Below are 6,000 nucleotides of genomic sequence, written 5' to 3' on the forward strand. Positions count from 1 at the left end.
TCTAATCCTAATCAAACAGTGTGTTAGATTTCAAGATTATTCCCTTAAAGCTGTGCTTTAGGACCCATGGAAAAGTTCAGTGTTTAGGGGGGAAAAAACCATACAGCCAGTAAACTCAGGTTTTGTCTCCCCACGAAAATGGAGCGGAAACATGATGAATAACATTGTAGACTGATGTTACTCTGTCCTGTGCACAGCTCTCGAGTCACAGTTACTTTGCTAAGTTTGGTCTAAAGGTGATGCAATTACTGCCCTAGTTGTTTTTCTGGGCCTTGAAGAAGCTCTTTGTATAGCCCCAAGTGATTTGATATGGCTGGATAAATAAAAACTCGCCAGTTAGAAAGAGATTTTTGTTAAGAAAAATGATGTCAGAAGTATGACTGTTAGAACTGGGGAGGTTCTCGGATTCTTACCGTTGTAAGATCATTGTTTACTTTCACTTCATTGACATTAAGTAAGGTGAGTAAAAATTCTATACTGGATATCATTGTGAAAGATATTTTAGTTTCCTCCCAGACAATTTTGAGAAAGCAGATGAGGCAAAAATACACTTTTTGGGCCGTACTAAAATATTCTTCTTTCCTTTGAGAAAATGATTTACAATTGTGATCGCTTTCTTAAGCTGCAGAGAACCGTGCAGTGGATACTTCTCCCATTTGACAGGTCTGATGTTGAAGCCTAACTGGAAACGCAGCTAAGGGGAACCTTTTTTTTTATGTTGGCACTCTACTTAATCTGCCCATGTCTTGTCTGATTTCCATTGAGATTATTTCTCTCTATCAGTCTTTCGCAGCAGTGTTCCTTGAGACAAAAATGTTAATTGTGCACAATCATGGCTATACTACAAATGAAGCTAGTGCTTTAGGACTGTGTCACAATTAGTCACTACAATTATAAGGTATGCACCGTTCCGCATTAAGCATATGCTTAGCGTGGTTGTGTAGTCAAGACTGTTGCATACAGAATAACTTTGTTTCTCTTTAACCCTGAAGTACATAAATGCCCTTCTTGTTTGAGGGCAAGGTCACGTTTATCTTTGCTCTACCCTGCAACTCTTAGTTTTATAAAAATCCTTAGCCTAAGCTTGCAGTTTATGAAGGCCAAATTGTCTTGCTTGTTAAAATAACACACTTCATCACCAGAACAAGAAATCTGCTGGATTTTTTTTTTCCTCTATTTACTTACTTTGTTGATAAAAGACAATAAGAAAATAATCTCAAGGAAATTAAATAGTCTTTTTATTGGGCATTATATTATCACTGATTATTTTACAACCAGTCATTTAAGATTATACAACCAGTAACTGATTTAGCGTGAGGAACAGTTCTCAACTTTTGGGCTTGTATTCCAAAGTAAAAAAAAAAAAAAAAAAATCAAATGTGATGCTTAGAAATTAAACTAGGACCCTGTTTCTGTGACTACTGTTTTTTGTTTACAAAAAATATTTTTGTAGTACCCTTTTTCTATAAAATGTTTACATTGTTGCTAATTAAAATTATATTTGTGGTTTCTTAAGAGTGAAATTCTGGTCTCAGTGAATGTACCTGTACAAACTCTGTAGGCTGCAATTTCACTGGTAGGATTTATTTTCTGAGTTAGATAGTTATAAAACATTGACATATTTTACCCTAGATTCAATAAATTTCAGGTATTAAAGGATACAATAAGTTATGTGCATCTATTATTTGTAATGTCATACTTTTGGATCACATTGGGCACAAGTGCTTTGTGAATCTAAGAGGGTTTTTTGTTTATTAGTATTTAAATTACAGTAATAATTAAGGTTGCAAGTCAAGTCCAACGGGATAAAAAGGATTCTCAATTTGTTCTCTTCTGGCAAAAACTGTCATTTTTCCACCAATAAATAAAGGTGATAACAAAAATAAAAGATATAAAAACAACTAGTTTATGTGTATTGTTCAGTAATACCTTATGTGGTTGGGAGCACTTTAGTTGATGTTCCAAAGCCTGAAGAAAATGACTCATAAGTTGAATGTGCTTTTTATTCGTATGTGGAAGTTTATTGAGAATAAATGTGACTGCTTAAAGAAAGGGTAGGAAACACATGGATAGGAAGAGCCCCGAACAGTGTGCGGGTGGGAAGCTGTCAAAGCGACAATGATGAAGAGAGAAGAAACAGCTATTCATTAGTGACAAGGTGCTTAGTATTGATATCACTTATCAAAGAGACACATTTACAAGAAAGCCTGGAAAGATGACAGCGTATCTTTATAACTGAGGATAACCACAGAAAGTCATATAAGGTTGAGAACACACAACCTAAGCAAAAAAACCCAGAAAGTATTTTACACAAAAAGTCAGAAATATTCCTGACCAAGTTTTATTTTCCCAATTTAATTTATATAGTTCTGTTCTGAAAAGCAACTGTGCAATAATACTCTTGTCTTTCATATCTATTGTACCGTAGGTATAATACAGAAATCAGTTCACTTTCTAATTAAAAGGATGTATTTTTAACAGCCAGCCCTGCAGATTATCCTTAAGAGTCTGAAAGTCAAGTTAGTCTTGTATTATGCCTACAGCCAGGGGAAAAAGTACTGGTTTTACTTGTATTCATGTAAGAGGATTAGAGACGTTATTCACCACTTCTGGTTTTGTAATATTATATTGCTTACTAGTAAAGTGATAACGGTGCTTTGCATTGACTAACTGCAGATTATTAGAGCTCTCTCAATGAAATTACTGCATGTTAGTTGATAGTAGCTGTTCGTGTGTTAAACAGCCATGTCTTGACTTGCAAAAGTTGCCATGTGAATGACAATAGATGCGAGAATGGCTGTGCTGTGTGGGAACAGTCTTGGCCGGTATCCTGTTTCTGGCAGTTGCCAAAAATAGGAAGACTGAAGGAATGGAGGAAGAAGGCAGTGATGTAAAACACCTGCACTAAACTCTTGCTCATTGTGAGCCGTTTCATCAGCATTACTTTGCACTTACCAGAAAGTAAGTGGTAAACAGCGGAAAGATTGTTAAGACAGAGCAATGGGCACTTGGTGCCTTCTGTTATGAAAACCTATGTAGCTGATGTAATAAAGTCATTAAATTAAAAATTTGAGGAGGGTGGGAGAAGGTGAGGAGAGGAGGTTTTGCTTTGCTTTATTTTGGTTTTAGTATGTCATGTAATCACTTTTGTGTGACATTGAGCATCAGCTGTAACCATTACTTAATGTATTTCTAGCAAAACAAACTCAATTTTCTTGGTCTAGGGTAGTACAGTCCTATAATTCTATAGGACTTTTCTAAGTTTATTTGGACCAGATGCCTAAATTGGATGACTAATAAATATCCAACAGGGCCAGATCCAATGTGGACGATTAAACTAATTTTCTTTTTAAAATGACAAATGCAACGTGCTATGCTTAAGAAGGAGAGTCAACGCATTCATAAAAATAAGGTGGAAAATAACTGTTGATGCACCTGTATAACAAGGTTATATTTGCTGGAAAGTAAGTGGAAGTTGCAGAGCATTAGAAAAGTAATGCAATGTTGTTGTAAAAAAAAAAAAAAAGGCAAGTAATTCTGTGATGTATTAAGAAAAAAACAAAGGATAATTATTCCACTCTATTTGGCACCAGTGATGCCTCAGGTAGAGGATCATGTTCAGCTCTGGGCAGCACACTTTAAGACAGACCAATAGGAAAAGATCCAAAGGAGTGTTGTAAGAGGGTTAGAAAACAAGGCCAATAAAAAGTTTGGAAGGGAGTTTATTTAGTGTAGGGATAATTAAGAAGAGACAAAAATCTTCCTAAAGAAAGACTGGATGGTTTTTAATTATTCTGTCTATGCATTGAAGGAAGTACAAAATGATTTAATACGTAATAAAGAATATTTAGGCTGTATATTACAAAAAAGGCCTGTCTTGTGAGAAGGGTAGTGAAATACTGGAACTGGCTGCTTCACGTTGCTGGGCATTTTACTTCACTGGAGTAATTTGAACATCAGTCAGAAAAGGTCTCAAGGTATTTATACTATTAGAAATATGCCAAAACTTGAATGAGAAACTCCATTAAAATTCCTTCCAGTTTTAACTTCCCATGTTTCTATTGAAGAATACTCACTGACCTTCCTGACAGACATCTTCCCTAAATGTCATATCCTGTGCTTTTCATGCAGGACCTAAAATGTAGTAGGAACAATTTGTTCCAGTGTTCAAGAGCAGAGGAGGAGGCCTTATACTAAGAATTCATTTTCTCAAGGTATATTCCACATGTGAAATGAGTACAGGCAGATTTGTATCCATGCAGATCTACTGGCCATACGATCTCACTCGCCTTCTCATCTGCTGCGCTAATCTGAGAAGGAAAGCTAATGTTATATCATCTGCGTGAGTTAAGTGTTCCCAGGTGTAAAATAATGGGGAAGAATTCTTTCACTGTTCCCAGACACAAGAATGATTCAGTTCCCATGAATCCCTTTGAGACTTCTTTCTTCAGAGTCACTTGGTTATTGTTCAAAGTTGGAGGGTTTGGCCCCTGAGGGTTTCACAGGGTACAGATTTTAGCCAAAGTATGGTAACTTGCTAGCACTCCTAGGCAAATAAATGTCTCATTGCCAAAAAGTGTGACACAGACAGCCATTATGTTTGCAGCAGATGTCAGTGCATCTGACAGTGGTAACAGTGTCACTGTGACTGCAGAGGGAAGGCCTTAGGAGGTAAGGAGAACAATGATTTAGTTCTGTGGGTTTGACAGGAAATAGGCTAGGAGTTGAGACCAGAAAGTTCCTAAGATAAACTCTACTAAGCCATTTGTTCATCATCTTTGTGTAGTTTTGCAACTATGCTTGCACACCATCTCTGTTTTGATAGCCCACAACATTGGTGTGGCATAATGTAGCAAGCAAAATGAGCTGACATAACCCCATGTCTGAAATTCCAGTAGTTAGGAAACCTAGTAAGTTTTCACAACCTCTTCTAGACTGAACTGGGTCGCTAACACAGGTCATGTAGGAGATCTCATTTCTTGTGTGCCAAGAAAATAACATGTTTATCAACCAGCTGCCAGCCCTCACCCCAACCGCATCTGAGCTGGATCTGTTTCTGTGGAGCTCCAAATGTTTGATTTTACCATTTCAGGAGTTACTCCAGAAGTTACTGAAAACTTTGATGTTTTGAAGGCATTTTTTCCCTATTACTGAGTGGGGGAATTCCAAAGTTTCATTTTGCAGTGCAATATCCTCTCAACTTTTGAAGTTGAGCCTTTTTAAGTCCCTTCCAAAGGATTCCCAAACCTGTTGGAGAACTTTAGACGTTTGAGGTCCAACTTGGAATCTCTTGTGATTCCAAAATCCTAATTCTTCATGGACTCGGGAAGACCCAGATAAGGAAAATGGCAAGAAACAGAATTCAGAAATCTGTTTGGCAAGCTGAGCTCCATAGGAAGTTTACTGAATTTAACATCTCTTAAAAATGTTTTAATCCATCCACATTTCCTCTTAGACAGTCTTCAATAATATTTTCAAATCTATTTTCCAAACTTCAACATCTGTAAATATAATTTCACTAATGAGGAAACAGTCACAAACTGGTTTAGGGACTGAATATTTAATGAGAATTTTGAAATTAGTCCTCTTAATCTGTATTTTAACACCAAATTGTCAATTTTTGGAAGATTAATTGTGTGCTACACTTTTTGTGTTGGTGGTAATTGTGTAATAAAGGTTGTTAATTTTTCAAGGATTTAAATGTATGAGTTAACAATGGCTCAAATGGAATAAAATTAGTAAACTTCCATTGACCTCAGTATTTATAAGGATTTATCTCAGCTGTGCATTTCATTTAAAGATTATATAAGGCCGATTTTATATGTTAAAATTAGATATCCACAGAGCAGGTAGGTACTAGTTATATCAATTTCCTTTTTACCATGTCGTAAAGCCTGATTTTTGTGGGTTCTTTTAATTAAAAAACTGGAAATTTAATCTAGTTAGTAGTAGGAAGCTGTGCAATGATTATGTAAACTCTTGTCCTCATCCTTTTTTTTT

The 6,000-nt window shown here is 36.1% G+C and overlaps 1 protein-coding gene across 3 annotated transcripts in view; it reads left to right on the forward strand.

Annotated features, from left to right (window-relative positions):
• The window catches only part of TFPI (tissue factor pathway inhibitor), a 47,073-nt gene that overhangs the window by 12,871 nt on the left and 28,202 nt on the right, over positions 1-6,000 (forward strand). The window lies entirely within an intron of this gene.

This window comes from Aptenodytes forsteri, unplaced genomic scaffold, assembly GCF_000699145.1.
Source record: "Aptenodytes forsteri isolate BGI_AS27 unplaced genomic scaffold, ASM69914v1 Scaffold318, whole genome shotgun sequence".
NCBI lineage: Eukaryota > Metazoa > Chordata > Aves > Sphenisciformes > Spheniscidae > Aptenodytes > Aptenodytes forsteri.